This window comes from Peromyscus californicus, unplaced genomic scaffold, assembly GCF_007827085.1.
Source record: "Peromyscus californicus insignis strain IS unplaced genomic scaffold, ASM782708v3 Scaffold_8__1_contigs__length_139910024, whole genome shotgun sequence".
NCBI classification, from domain to species: domain Eukaryota; kingdom Metazoa; phylum Chordata; class Mammalia; order Rodentia; family Cricetidae; genus Peromyscus; species Peromyscus californicus.
In genome coordinates, this window is record NW_026294606.1 from 117,946,747 (window position 1) to 117,963,158 (window position 16,412).

At 44.2% G+C, this 16,412-nt stretch overlaps 1 pseudogene; it reads right to left on the reverse strand.

Moving 5' to 3' along the window:
- Window positions 1-10,859: 10,859 nt before the first annotated feature.
- On the reverse strand, window positions 10,860-11,515 carry LOC128104237 (sentrin-specific protease 2-like; annotated as a pseudogene).
- Between the last annotated feature and the right edge of the window lie 4,897 nt (window positions 11,516-16,412).

Sequence of the window (16,412 nt, forward strand, 5' to 3'; positions counted from 1 at the left end):
AAAGGCTTCTTACCGTGGGGACTTCAGAACTGTGTGTGATGGGGTGTGGGAAGGTAAGAAAGATGGGATGTTTACCTCATGGCCTAATTTGCAGAAAACTTGAGTTCTTTTAGAGACCACACCAGTGTCTGTGTTATGTCTTTGGCTCCAAATGAACACACCCTTCTCTGGCAGAGGAGAATGAACAGAGTAAAATGGGAAAAGGATGTAAACCACCACAGGAAGGCAACACCACAAGGGTGGCTGGAGGAATAGTAGCCCTGAAATGTATAAAGGTGAATAGGCACTTTGGAGGAAGGAGGTGTGAATATTAACTAGCTCACCTTCCCTTTCCAGATGAAAATGTTTTATTGCACGTTAGGAGAATGACTAGAGTTTATAAAAGTGCTAAAAGCTGGACATGGACTACATCAAGGGTACAAAATTCCTAGGAACCACAGACCCAGGGAGGAAATTACATCCATCACAGACTCTTCTCCACGAGTGACTAACAGGTGTCCATGATCAAGATTGGGGACAGTAGAATGACTGGATAAAGCTTGTCCCTAGGGGTTCAGGTTCAAAGGGATTGGAGAGATGGCCCAGCAGTTAGAAGCACTTGTTGCTCTTCCAGAGGACCTGGGTTCAATTTCCAGAACCCATATAGTAGTTCACAACCATCTATAATTTCAGTTTCAGTGATCCAATGCCTTCTCCTGACCCCTGTGAACACCAGGCATGTGCACGGTACACAGACATACATGTAGGCCAAACTCTCAAACACATACAACAAGGAAACACCCAAACACTGCAGACCACATAGGAACAAAATCCCATAGTAATTGGAGGGAAAAAAGCAAGCTGATCTCCCTTTTGGTCCTGGTGAAGACCTATTAAGGACACAAAAAGGAAAATCATGACAATTAACACTCTTAGTGGGGAACAGGAAACTGTCATGAATCAAGATCACTATAGATCTTTTAGTGTTGGTATCTTAGGGCTTCTACTGCTGTGATTAAACACCATGATCAAAAGCAACTTGGGAAGGAAAGGGCTTATTTTATCTTATAGTTCCACATCACAGTCCATCACTGATGGCAGTCAGGACAGGAACTCAAAAGGGGTGGGAATTTGGATGCAGGAGCTGATGCAGAGTCCATGGAGGAGTGCTGCTTACTGGCTTGCTCCTCATGGCTTGCTCAGCCTGCTTTCTTATATACCCCAGGACCACCTTCCTAGGGGTGGCACCAACTACATGGCATGAGTCCTCCCACACCAATTACTAATTAACCAATATTCAACAGACCTGTCTACGGGCCAATCTTATGAAGGCATTTTCTCAGGTAAGATTCCCTCTTCCCAGGTATGTCTAGTTTGTGTCAAGCTGACAAACAAACAAAAAAGAATAAAACAAAACAAAACCAACCAGAGCAGATGAATAGACACAGGATCATTGAGAAGGCTCCATCTCTAAGACTGAGGGACACGGGGTCCCCCTAAAATTAAGACCAGACCAGAACTAGAGAAATCACTTCTGGGTGCTACTACTGAATCAGTAGACATGAACTGTCAAGTACTAGAAACTGGCTGGGTAGGGAAAGCAGGGGAACAACTCACTCTGGAGGGGTGAAAACAGCTGGCAAAATAAAGGACAGAGATATCATCAAAGATAAGAGCTAATACTTTATACTTTTTGAAATTTTTAAAAAAAATAATAGGTAATGGATGCTACTACATTATTTGAAGAGATAATAAGATCAAAGCTGGATATGATATACTCAGAGCGACCAGTAAAGATTTTCTCTCCTATATAAGTAGGAAAATGTGCAAGTCATAACTCTTGCTTAAGACACATCTAGAAAATGAGCATATTATTGATAATGACTGAGTTTTTTGCCAGCTTGATCACTAATGGGTCCCCTTGGCCACAGGTTCCTCTGTGTGCCTTGCTGGATGAATGTGGAAAAACGAATCCATAGGTGACCCTGTGTGAACAGGGTACCACTCAGTTCTCTTCTCAAAATAAAGTGTTTCAAATTCGTTAAAATGTTTCCACCCTTCACAACCTTAAGCCTATGCTGGGTGGTATCCAGACATTGCCTTAGATACACCAAGGTCATCTTTCTTATTGTCCCCATGCAAATTACTTGGTCTGTTTTATTTTAGAAGATTTATTCTTATTTCCGTGTGTAGGAGTGTTGATGTCTGTGGAGGCCAGAAGAGGGCATCAGATCCCCTGGAGGTGGAGTTACAGGTGTTTATGAGCTGCCAGTTGTGGGTACTGGAAACAGCTGCAATCTTCTGGAAGAGCAGCAAGTGCTCTTAACTCCTGAGCCATCTGTTCAGCCTGCTTGGCTTCTTTTAATGGCCTTTAATTTCTTCAGCAGGAACACTTCATTGGTCCCAATATCACATAGGCTTTTCTGACCTTCTGAAAAACTCTTTGCTCCCAGTTTTCATCGCAAACCTGTCTAAAAACAGCTGGCAACAACAGTGTCCAAATACTCTACTGCCTTGAACCTGCTTCTGCTAAGTTAACTATTCTATCATCTTTAAACTTAGTCTCAAAACAAAGCCTATAGCTACATCTTTTCCAAATTCTTGCTGCAAACTGGTTCCAGAGATTTCTGGACCCCATAGTTAAGAATAGTCACAGCAACAGCCCCAGAGCCCAGGACCTGTTTTAGTCAGACTTCCTGTCACTATGACAAGCATCCCAGAGAAAGAATGAGAAGGGTGAAGGATTTGTTTTGTCTCCGTGTCATTTCATCATGATGGGAAAAGCATGGTGGAGCTGAACATCGATACCATGGTGGAGCAGGGCAGGGGGAGAAGATGCCTGTGCCAGGCGATTCTCTGCTTTTTTCCCTTTATTCCTTCTGGGCTTCCAGTCTATGGGATAGACTCAGGATAGACCTTCCATCCTAGGTGAGTCTCTCTGGGATGTTCTTAAAGACACACAGAGGTGGGCTTTACCATCCCCTAGCTCTTCTTCAGCCAACCACGCTGACTATCAGCAGTAACTGTCACAGGCCTGGGTAGCAGTCCCCTGCCTGATGAATGACTGACAAAGGTTTTCCCCGTCTGTAGGGTAGTCCAGAATGGTTTTACTTTTGCTATGAGTGCTACTCCTCAGGAAATTTTATCTGTTCCAATTGGTTATTCAGCGACTCTTTTGAATCATGTGAATTTTCGGATATTTCCCCAGTTGTATGAAGAAAGACAACAGCATTTTGATGGGGATGACATTGCAACTGGAGCTCCCTTTCTGTGGAATGGCCATTTTAACACTCCCAGCTCTCTTCTTCCGTGAGCATGGGAGGTCTTTGGATCTTCTAGCATTTTCTTTAACTTCTTTCCCCATGCTTCATAATTTCAGTTGTTAAAGGCCTTCTACCTCCTTAGACTTATTGCTAGATATTTTATTTTATTTTGTGAGGTTATTGTGAATGGTGTTGCTTCTCTCACTTCTTTCTTAGAGTTCACTATTGATATATAGGAAAGCTAAATTTGGCTGTTGACCTTGTGTCCTGAGTATCTTAAAAAACATTGGCAAAATAAGCTGATGCAGAGAAAATAGAATTATAAACACTTCCTCAAGCAGAGTAGTAGGCAAAGAACATAGAATATATGAAGAGGTGGGAATGTCCTCCCAAGGTGGCCGGGGCCTTCAGGGGGGCCTCCTTTAGCTTATGGAAGACCTCATCCATTTTAGGAGTCCAGTTCAAGGAATTTTCTTGCCCCCTTGTGGCCTCATAGAAGGGCTTAGCAATTTCTGTAAATCCTGGCACCCAGAGCCTACAGAATCCCACCAACCCCAAGAATTCCTGAATCTGTCTCCGAGTCTTGGAAGTCGCAATGCTAAGAATTGTCTCTTCCCAATCTTGGGATAACAGATGTTGGTTGCCCCTGAGTATGTATGAAGATACATCACCTCTCTCTTGCAAATCTGTGCTTTCTTGACTGACACATGGTATCTGCTCTGGTCTACTTCCTGGAGCAGGTCAGTGGTCATTGCACGACAAGTTTCCTCATCTGGAGCCATTATAACGAGGTCATCTACATATTACAAGACATTTATTTGGAGGTGAGATCATCTGTACTCACCCAAATGCCCGTGGAAGGCCTCATCAAAAATGGGTGAATTCTTAAATCCTTGTGGCAGTCTGTTTCACATCAGCTGTCCATTAAAGCCACAGTCTGGGTTGTAGCTCCATTCAAAAGCAAACATGGGCTGGCTGGCTGGGGCCAGTGGCAGACTAAAGAAGGTATCTTTGAGATCCAGCACAGTATAAATGACCCATTCAGGTGGAAGGCCACTTAATGAGGTGTATGGATGAGCATTGTGGGATATAAATCCTCCGCTCTTTTGTTAGCTTCTCACAGGTCCTGCACAGGTCTACAGTCATTGGAATGGGGCTTTCTCACTGGAAGGAGGGGAGTGTTCCAGACCGAGTGGCAGGAGACCAGTATCCCTTGTCCCCAGAGTCAACTTTTGTGTGGTGTTATTCCCATTTTGACCTCATGGTGCATGGGGTATTGACAGACTCTGGCTGGACTGGCATTGGCCTTTAACTGTACCATAATTGGAGACCAGTGTTTAGCCAGTCCCATCTGGTTTTTCTTTGCTCATACCCCTGGAATCTCATCCCATAGCCTCTCTAGAAATGGATCTTTGTCAGTGTCCAGAGGGGATATGACATAGAGCTTATATTCTTCCTCTAGTGCCACAGTTAACACATGTATGGGGCTGTCTTTACTTAGGACCTGCACTCCCTCAGGGCCAAAGTGGATCTGTGCTCCAACTTTTGTCGGGAGATCATGGCCCAAGAGTGGGTATGGGCATCTGGGGATGACAATAAATGAGTGGGTTACTCATCCCACTCCCAACTCCACTTTTCTTTGGGTAGCCCATGAGTATCAGTCAGTCCCTGTGGCCCCTTGCACTCAGGTCTTTTAGACAAGGATCCCATGGGCTGTTTTAAAGTGGAGTGCCATGCCCCTGTGTCCACTAGAAAGTCTACTGGCTTCCCCTCCACCTTTCAGGTTACTCAGGGCTTGTGGAGGGGATGTGAGCCCTGACATCCTCAGTCACTGAGCTCCTCTGTCTCCAAGACCTTTGGTCCCTTTTCTCCTTGTTTATCTAGGCACTTGTTTATCTAGTGCCCCATTTCCTTGCAATAGGCACATTGGTCTTTCTGGAGGAGGGGGCATGGCCACGTCTCCTCTTGGGGAGGGTCCTGTCTCTATTCCCTCTTCCTGTATGCTATGTTTTGTATTTGGCCTTTCTTTCCCTGTGGCTGCCAGCAATACTCTGGCAAGCCCCTCAGTCTGTTTCTCTTCAGGAGTTTCTCTATTGTTACAAACTTTTCTGCTATTGCCACAAGCTCAGCCAGTTGCTAACCCACAAACCCATCCAGCCATTGTAACTTTTGTCAGATATCTGGTGCTGCTTGGTTCACAAAAGACACATTAACAACTGAGTGATTTTTCTCTTGCTTCTGGATCAAAAGGAGTGAAAGTTCTGTATCATCCTTACCTTGAACTACCTTGGATAAATTTGTGGGCCTTCTTGCAGCCTCAGGGAGAGCATTAGAATCTGGCAGTAGACTTTCAGCTGCTCCCTACCTACAGGGTCACTGTGTCCCCATTCCAGGCGGGCTAAGGGAAATGCATCATTAATATCAGCTTGAATAGCCATGGGCTGGTCACTCGGTCTTAGAATAATTTCCAAGAGGTGGCTAGGATCCATTCTTGTATCTGTAAGAACTGTTTATGATCATCCCAAGTGAGCTGGTGAGTGATCATTACAGAGTCTAATAAGTCTAGCAGGGCAGAGGGTTTCTCTGAAAACTTGGTGTTTTGCATTTTCCAGTTGTACAAGTCACTAGTGGCAAAAGTGATATGAGTCATGTATTGCCTGCTGTCCTTGTTGCAGGGGCGGGGGAGGGGCCACCTGTAGGGGCAGGGCGACTGTTGTGGAATCCGCCTGTGCTGCTTGAGCTGCCTGCTGTGTGGTCTAGGCCTGGGTGTGAGGAGGGAGGGCTTGCCATATTTCTGCCCCCTTCCCTGGGCTAGGCTCAGCACCATCTATCTGATGGGGAGGGACTGATGTGGAGATCCGTGCTGGAACACAGGGAGGCAGGTAAAGCTCCTCCTCTGGCACAGAATGGAGTAGGACCTCTGGCTTATGGTCTTTCTGCAGCTCTGCTTCTTCACCTGCAAGATTTCCAGAACCGGTGGCAGGAAGAGCTTCAGCCAAGAAGCGGGGCTCTCTACCAGACAAGCGATCATTTATGGGATCTGGTTAGGGTGCCCAGGTTTCCCATACGTGGTATCTTTAACTAGATAAATGGTAGGGAGGCAGAAGGTGCCCTCTGCTGGTCATCCTATATTGAAAGTCAGCCACTCATTCTGCAAAAGACATTGAGCTTCCCCAAGCATACAGTTAATCCCAGATTCTTTGTCTGTTGCTTGAAGTCCTTGAAATGTGACCAGACTAGGTCCAGTGGGGTGGAACTCGCTGCCTGCCCCATGGTGATATCTTTCAAGAAAACATAAGAGGATGAATAGTACACACAGGCACACAATGCACACACACAAAGACAAACCCTCTGGAGTTTGAATAAGAAAGAGAGAGAGAGAGAGAGAGAGAGAGAGAGAGAGAGAGAGAGAGAGAGAAAGAGATGCAGATGGCAGCCTATCCTGTAACGTGTTGGGTTCCACCACATGGGGGCGACCTCTCTGTATTCACCAAAACCAAAGACCAAAGTCAGACTGGAGCTTTGTGGCTCAAACAGAAGGGAGTCTGGAGTGTCCTCGGACCACACCCACACCACACCACCAGGAGGGAGTCAAAGGCACATTCACCCTACCTCTGTAGGCCTCCAGGTTGTGTTTGGAACACCAGATTTACCAGGGAAACAATAAACAGAGTATGACAGACACCAGACCCAGACAACACGGAGGGTTGCCTCAACTCACCGATTGGTGAAGAACCAACTGCTCCCCCCAAAATGCCCCACTATCGAGTTGGGGGGCTCTATCAGTAGTCTCAGATGAGCTCCCAAAATGTAAGTGTCAGAGAATTGCTGAAAAAATATCCCAGACCCCAAGAGTATGTAAAAGCAAAAAGCATTTATTCCAGTATGCAAGGGGTCTGCCACTTGTACAAAATGGTGGCCCCAAAAGAAGCACACAGGCCCCTTTTCAGCTCAGATTGCCAACCTGTGGATTTCCTGCCCATTGGTCCATTGTATTGCTTTTTATCTCATGCCATCCATGCCTTTGAGCTCCAGCAAAAATGGGTATATGAGATGAGAAAGTTTCTACTATCCTCAGGGTGAGTTTTCAGCTTGTTTTTGAGTCATGTGTACATTCAAACTTCATCTAGGCTTCAGCTTACAGTGGAGGAACTTCAACTACTGAAGAGGCCTCTGGGAAGCTTGGCAAGGACCATTGCTCATTCCCCTAAAGTAAAATCATCCTGATGGTTAATAAGGGACCAATAGGATGCCCAGAACCTTCTGGATACTTCTTCCCCCTTTCAGGCTTATGGAAATACCAGATACACACATAAAGCACTCTCTAAAGCACTGGTCTTCACTGGGGCCTCAAGCTCCTGAACTGCATCTACTTGCCATAGCTCTTTAGGCCTGTGGACTCTGTCTTTGTGCTCATTCTAGCTAATTCTGGCTTTATTGCTCTTCTTACCTCCTCATGAGGTTGCCATTCCTACCACAGAGGACATCAGCCTACCCGCCTGTGCTGGCTCCCTGACGCCACTTGTGGATCTTTGCTTAGAGCTTTTAACAAATCGTAAACACAAGGAAATTGATAGGCTAAAAGAGAACGAAAAGATACCCCACACAGACACTCTGACATTTTGGTGGCTGTATAAATACTTGGTCAATGAATATTGGTGGGAGGAGGGGTAATATAGAACAAAGGGAAGGTCGATTCCCCAAGAGTACATGACAGAGCTCAGTGTATATATGTGATGGCGAACATTATGTTCAGAGGGTAAAGTTACTGTGCTGGGCTTGTAAAAACAAAATTGCTTTTAGTTTGTATAAGCCATGAGGAAGTTGCTCCTACTTTGAACGTACCCTGTCAGCTGGCCCAGGATGGACTACTTCTTGATGCAGTTGAACTATTCTTTAAAAAAAATGCCCTATGAAACCTTAATTTTAATGGGTAATGTCCTAGTAAGAGTTACTTTTGCTGTGATGAAACACCATAACCAAAGCAAGTTGGGGAGGAAAAGGTTTATTTGGCTTATGCTTCTGCCTAACAGTTCGTCATCCAAGAAAGTCAGGGCAGGAATTCAAGCAGGGAAAGAACCTGGAGGCAGGAGCTGATGCAGAGACCATGGAGGGGAGCTGCTTACTGGCTTGCTAATTATGGCTTCTTCACACTGATTTCTTATAGAACCCAGGACCACCAGCTCAAGGATAGCACCATGCACAATGGGCTGGCTCTTTGCCATCAATCACTAGTTAAGAAAAAGCCTACAGCCCGATCTTATGGAGGCAAGTTTTGATTGAGCCCTCCTCTCTGAGGACTGTAGCCTGTGTCAATTTGACATAAAACTATCCAGCATGGGTCTGTAGTCTGGGTATCAGTCCATTCGGCAGCAGTGTCTGGGGCTTTTGCTTTCTTCGTTGCATGTGGTGGATTCATGGCATAATGCCAGATCTTCACAGGTATCTGTAAATCTGTGTCTATCATCAGAGACAGTGGTGACGCCTTTCAGTTTATGCAAAAGGTCTTATCCTAGTCAGTTCTCTGTTGTCAAACACCTTTTGCTTACCTCCAGGAACTGGGATCTATTTATGCCTTTAAATTTTTCTAACTCTTCTAACTTTTTCCTACTATCTGAGGCTGCCTGGGTGACAACAGAAATCTATTTAGCTGTTGCCTTTAATCCTACTGAAAAGGACCTAGTAAAAACTGTTTAATCTCTTCTGGGTCAGTTTTGGACAGGAAAGAACATTCATTCTGTCTAGGCTTCAATTCTCCAGCAGTACTCTCCTTACCCAGCCTGGGAGCAGTTTTTCTACTTTGTTCAGAGAATGATGGATTTTGAATGCTCCAATTATAGGGATAATTGTTTGGAAAAAATAAATAAATCATAAAGGAGGGAATAAAACTTCTCTCCTCCTGGACATGACTTGATGAACTCTTCCTGGCACCTGCCTGGAGCAATGAATGAGCACCTCAGGGAACTATTTTCCCTCCTTGTGTGTATTCTACTTACTTGACAGAAGGCCCTGGATGAGAAGCCTGGCCCCTCCTTCACACAGGGAATGACCTGGACTATGAGCCAGAGTCTCACAAGGAAACAGTCAGTGTTCCAGGAGTGGGACAGGCAGAGGGTTTTTTTGGGGGGAGGGGGAGGTTCTCTTGGCAGTATGTCACAGCCTAAAGGATTTAGGTCCCCAACAGGAGTGGGCCCAGGTCTTAAGCTAGTTTCTCACACCAGAGAAAGCCATGTCTCAATACAGGTTAAAAAAAAAACTGGCAGAAACTCATAGAAATACACACAGAGACATAGACACAGTAAAGACAACCAGGGGTGGCCACCACACATCTATACACCTGAAGAGACATGGTGACATCTCACAGTCCCCAGACACCAGATTAGTGGATGCATCTGACCTCTCCTATATGTCCAAACAGAAGGTGCCTTAACCAGACTTAACCGCCAGAGATGACGGAACAGGTGCCTTTGATTTGTTTCCCTTTTAGGGTGGAGGTTTGAGAGTCCTTTGAAGCTGTAGGCAGTGATTGTTTTATATGTTTTTAAAGATAACTCTATCCATTGGATACTGGACAACCATTTAAGAAGTTCATTTCTAGGGAAAACTAATTCTCCTAAGCAGTCCTTAATTGCCAGAAGGTTTTCATTTAGCCCTCTTCCACAACCCAGGACCAAACCACCATGGATTGGTCTTACAAACAGGGCTGAGCTTTCTCACATCAATCAAGGAAATGACCCCACAGACTTGACTACAGCTAATATGGTGGAGGTAAATCCTCAATGGAAGAGGTTCCCTCTTCACAGATGACTCTAACTGTGTTAGGTAGGAAAGAAAAAGACAAACCCGAATGAACACTGTACAACAAACAAGAGTATTAGCTTACAAGTTAAGGGAAGAAATACTCATTTAGGCCCATAGACTTCTTAGGGCTCAGGACATCCTGGCCTGGGAGTGCAATTCCTGACTCTTGACCTTGAAGTGGTCCAGGAGGAAGAGATGTATACAGGAAGTATGTGTGTGTGTGTGTGTGTGTGTGTGTGTGTGTGTGACCCTTTTACTAATACTCCTAGCTGGGCTGAGTCCCGGGTCACATGGACAGAGATCAACAATACTGTGAAACCCCTAATGTGCCCCACATTAGGACAACTATCCTGATTTACAATAGAGACTGGCACTTAGATTGGCATTCACTTTAGAAATAAATGGTTCAAATAAGCCTTTGTGAATAAAACATTAAATAGCAAGGGGAATCAGTGGGAATCAATTAAAAACTTATGAACAAAAACAGGAAACTTAAAAACAAATTAAGCAAACAATTGATAGAAGAATTCAACAGTAGCATCAGTCACTAATAAAATCTTTAAAGCAACATGCTTACAAGCATGTTATGTTGTGTGGGTGGAACAGTTTCTAACATAGTGGACACATCCATCTTATAGATTGCTTCAAGTGCAGCTCTTCCTTGCTCCAAGTTAGCAGTACATAGAACAGTGTTGGGGCATCACCCACTTTTTACAGTCTAGAACCTATTCCAAGGCTCTTCAACCCACCCTGCCTGAAGTCCTTGGCAGCATCCATGAAAGTTTGCAGAGCAGCCTGGGCAGCCAGTGGGTGCTGCTACAGTAAGCACTTATGCAGGATTTCCCATACCATCTTCTCCCTAAACAGAGGCATATGGTGCTGAGAGAAGGTTATGGGTTGGCCTCTCAAAATATAATCTGCATATTTACAGGTAAACATTCCACAGTCGCTCCCATTCAGCTGCAGAGGAATCTCCTCTGCTGTGAGGCTGTGCTGCTTCCACTCCAAAGGATTCAGATCTATGTTCCTTCTTGTTTTGCTCTCATCCTGCAGGTACTGGAAAATCATCCCCAGGGTATCTGGTCGTTTCAGTCCCATTGAATCCCAGTAGACAATGGTCCTCTTTCGTAGGTCTATGGCCACCAGGGTCCAGTGTACATCCAGATGTACTGGCACAATGACTATTTCCTTCATAAAGATGTTGATTGTATGGGTCCATCTCTTAACAGACCTATAGCCTCCACAATTTAATTTGGTAAAAAATAAAGTTTAAAGGTGTGAAGTGCTGGATAGCCTGGGGATTTATTTCTTTCCATCAGATGATTCATGTGAAAATTAATGATTTCATCATTCAGCTCATGGCTCTCCTATAGAGTCTGCATGTCTCCTCCAGTAATGTTGAGTTTGAATTTACAACTCAGGAGCTCCTCCTTTGGCCCTCAGCCTAGTGCCCTCCTGATTTCTTCCTCCATGTCAGCTGTTCATTCAGGGCCCTGGTCTTGGCCTCTACCATCTTTTTGATTCTCAAAAGACTCCTCCTCAGCCTCAGGCATTAACATGCTGTTGTTCAGGATGACATTGGTGACTCCATCTCTAGAGATTTGGGCCTGAGCTGCTCCCAGAATGTCAGGCTGGGGGCATTGTCCCTTTCTCTCATTTTGAGGTTCATTCCAGCTTCCTTCTGTGTTCCAATATGTGTCTCTGGTGAATACCTCTTTTCATTGTAGCCCAGTAAATGATGCCTTTTGACAGGAGAGGTAGCTCGATTTGGCTGGAGCTGAGTTGTTTCACATCCATGGATATCGCCTTCCATGCAGCCTTTGATCTTCAAGGTGTGTGCAGGGCTTGTGTGGGTGCTGGGAGGGCCAGATTCCACGTGATCAGTGGGTTGATGATGTTCCAACAACTTTCTGTACTTTACATTGGGTTGGTTCTGCATGTTACTGGAAGTGCGCTTTCGAGCCTTACCACCACCCACAAATTTCACTTCAATCACATCCTCTTCTTGAGGGCCTTTGGCCCAGTCTTGTGTCTTTTGCTCTAATGGACCCTTTTCCAGGGTGATATCTTATCTTTTCCGGGCTCTTGAAAACCAAGCTCTATATATCCTTTTCTTGTTTTATCCTCTTTGGAGACTCAGCTGGCTCCTCAAACTGCACATCAGTTCCTGCCTCCATCTGGCCTTTTCTCTTTCTACATTTCCTTGGACGTGCAGGAACCACGGTATCAAGCTGTTGGTCAGATAGCCACGTACAAGTTATTCTTGGCTTACCTTTGGTCAGGAGCAGACTTTCTGTACAGCCTTCTGATTTCCATGTTGAAGTGCAGTTTGGCCTGACTGTTGGTGGATCCTTCTGGGTTATTGTTCTATTCATGTCTGCAATATCAGTCAGTCCAATAGCAGATGTCTTATGGATGCTAGGCATATTGCTCAAGTTCAGAAACCACAGTGTAAAGATCTCAGTTGTCCTGTTTAGCAGTGGAGGTTGCCTTTGGTGATGGGGTCAAGAGAAAATTGAAGCCAGATAGATGTGACAGGATCACAGTGTACTTTGAACTCGGTGTGAACCCCTCATTCAATTCTTGTTGTTAGGAGGCAGTTCATCAGTCCCACTCTAGAAATCAGTGTGGGATTCAGGCACTGCCTCTGTGCTGTGGGAGAAGTGGGGCTCCAGAGGGCAATAGGCCTCTGTAGACCCTGAAATTGAGGTAATCACACTGACCTTCATAGCCAGTTGCCCCAAGACTCGAGACCTTGGCAGCACCATCAATGCTTTGGAGGCAACTCTGTGTCTGCCTCACTCTTGCCCTGGATATGAGCTTCCAGGTTCTAGAGCCAGTTGTAAGCAGTTTGATGCTTCATGACAACATTCCATAGTGAGTGGACTCCCCACCCACCAACATCCAGGTTAATGATCTTAATTCTTACTTCCATCCCTTAAATTCCTATTGGACTGTGCCTGTTCAAAAGTTTGAAGCAAACCCAAAGTCAGTTAGAACTCAAGGGGGTGCAAGTGTAGCTTTTGTCTTCAGGAAATGAGATACTATTGGGAAAAACAGTAGATTTACTACATTATTCTGAAATGCAAATTCTAGAAGAGAGAGTGTTAGATCCTTGGCACCATTTAAACACATCTCCTTTCCCTTCTGCTGGACAGAGAATTAGGTTCATTTCTCCCTATAGATGGATCTAACTTTGGTTTATTTTGGCAAAAATCTGGCTCAGGCAGTGTAAGTTCATCTAGGCAGAATTTAAGGGCCAATGCAGAGTCACCATACTCCCCCTTCCTCTTCCTCGGGAAAAATCTGAGAAAAGGTATAATATATGAAATCTTAAGTGACACAGAGATATTGCAAATCTTTAGGAAGCAATGCATTTTTAAATCATTCTTTCTGGATTCTGTAATTTGGAGACCAGTTTTTAAAAATTAATAAATGATCTTGGGACAACTCCATATTGGAAATGTGATATTAAAGAACATTTCAAAATGTACTAAAAATAAAATCTAGATAGGCAGGAGTTCTACTTTAATGATAGTGTGTGTTTTACATGCAAATGTCATATTCAATCTCTAGGATCATTAACTCTCAAGAGTGTGTCCAACTTTAGTACTGGGGTGTGACTTAGTGATACAGTGCCTTCCTTATATACACAGAACAAAGAATTTACACCCTAGTGGTTGAAGAACAAAAGCTACTGAAGAGAATGTCATTCACTTACATATACACTCACATGTTCATGCCAATGTATGTGCGCATGCACACACACACACACACACACACACACACACAGGCAAGCCCACACTGAGAGGAATTCACAAGAGAGAAGGGGGAAAGGCCATTCACAAATAGGCAATATCAGGAGTGGCTTGACTAACAGTACTTGGAATTCTCATGGTGTCAAACTGATAATAAAATCAATTGAAAAAAATGATTAAAATAAACAGCAGTTACCCAGAGGAGAAAGACAATTGGCCACTAATCTCCTAGGTAAGTGGAAGGCCATATCCTGCTTGTCCTGTTGTTATTCATTAGTCCAGGATGAAACAGAAAGAGATTAATGCTCCATAGGTTTTTCTCAACCAGAACATCCAACTTAATCCTGTCAGTAAACATCAGATCAATAACCATCAAGAGAGCAAGTTCTTTTTCTCCCTCCTTCTTTTTATTTATTCTTTGTGTCTTTCATAACATGCATGTTCATCCCATTAATTTCCCTGTCCCTTCATATCCACCTTCTGCCTTTGCAACCTCCCCCACAAAATAAAATAATGTAAAATTTAAGAGAAAAAACAAATTTAAAAAAAGAGAAGGAAAAAATCAATCTCATCATGGAAGCTTGGTGTGACACAGTGAGTCATGGAACAAACCCTTTTATCCACATATCTTTATCTGCAAGTGTTCATTGTAGAGAGTCATTGGTTTGGTTTCAGGCCTCTGGTATCTGTTACACTCCTCTTGGTTATCCTGTGTTGCCTTGTGTTGTAATCCTGCAGGGTCCTTTACTGTGTTATGACAGATCCTAGATGGGGTAGATGTTGAGGTGGGCCAACACAACCCTGGTTCTGGGCCTGGGTAGTTGGAGGGTTTTTCATCCTGCCACCTCTCCCTTGCCCTCACCACCAGGGGGAGCTCTCCTGCTTTGTCCTGGCAAGTTCACCCCTTCCAGTGATGAGCAAGGGGCAGGGCCAGTTCTCCTGCTTTCCTGTCCTCAGGGTCTTATCTCCCACACCCACACCCCCAGGGTCAGCTCTACTATGTTGTCCAGGAGAGGTGTAGGGGTCACTCTCCAGAGTGCTGCAGCAGATGAGGGGCAGGGCCAGCTCTCCTGTTCTTATGACCTTAGGGCCTGCTCTCCCACCTGCCTCAGGTCTTGATGGGTGAGGGGACATCTCTCCTGTTCATGGCACCACATGACATATGAAAATGGGGACAGTTTGAGGTTGCTTTTTTTTTCTCTTTACAATCATAGAGTAATGTAATCCCCCAAGGGCACACTAGACAAAATGTTTCAGCTTTGACTTGCATCCTATAGCAAATGTTCCAAGAACAGAGTCTACTATGTGATCTGCTCTTGCCCTCTGCCTATCCAGAATGGTCCAGAAATGCTGAGGACTGACTCCACCTGTGGAGTCTCTGGGAGCAGATGGGAGAGGGCCTGTCCTATAATTGTCCCTGGGCTATGGTAATTACAGGGGCCATTCATTTGAAAAGGGAAAACTTTGAGGTTTGAGAAGGGAGATCTTATGACTCATGCTATGCTCTCTTCAGAGAAGACTGACGTTAATAGTCACATCTAATCACAACCAAATTCTCTCCATCCTCACTCTCCTTTCTCTCTCTTTTTGCCACTATGCTACTCTATCAGTCCCCAATTCCTTGATTTGATAGCACTGAAGGAAAAGGCCACTTCCCTTCAACTTTTCCATAGAAACATTCAAAAACTGTCAAATACAATTTCTTTTTAAAATTGCATTACATTTTTTTGCACACATGTGTGTATGTTACACAGCATTCATTTAGAGCTGTGGTTTTTAGATGGAAGTTTGGGGAAGACACTTCTCTTCTTCCAAATGTAGGTCCTGGGGATAGAAGTTCTGTAGGCTTGGTGGCAGGTGGCAAGCACCTTTATATATGAACTGTCTCACCAGCCCTAAATATAATTTATTAAAAATAAAAGGGGACTGGAACTAACTTCTCAAAACATTAGTACACGGTTGTCCATTCCATTCCATACCCAGAAATATATAACTGTCCATACAGTAGGTACTGATTAGATTTGGGCTCTGGTACTAAATCTGGTTTTGTTCCTTAGTAGCCATGCGTTTGTAGAAAAGGCTTGTCATCCTTTGTACCTCTCTATCTACATTTTATATGGGTGTGATGATAGCATTGAACTCTGAGGACTGTGGTAAGGATTCAGGAAGTGAAGTTTGTGGAGATCCTAGTACATAGTTATATCCATATCCATATTATATCCATAGTACACTGTTATATGTCAGTATAAATGACACCAAGGGTCACTCTTTACATGTTTGTGTGTGTGTGCATGCCTATTCATGAGTGTGCATGCAAATATTTTTGTTTATGTACAGGCTTGAGAACCCTCAGGTGTTGTGCCTCAGAAAGTTTCCACCTTTTTTCTTTCTTTTTAAAAATAATTAATTAATTAATTTAACATCCTATCCATACTTTCTCCTCCCTCCTCTCTTCCCAGTCCCTTTCCCCAAACCCCTTTCCTCAGTCCACTCCTTTTCATTTTTTGTTCAGGAAAGGGGAGGTCTCCCATGAATATTAACAAAACATGGCATATCAAGTTGCAGTAGGACTAAGCATTTGTCCATGTTTGAAGGCTAGGCAAGGTGACCC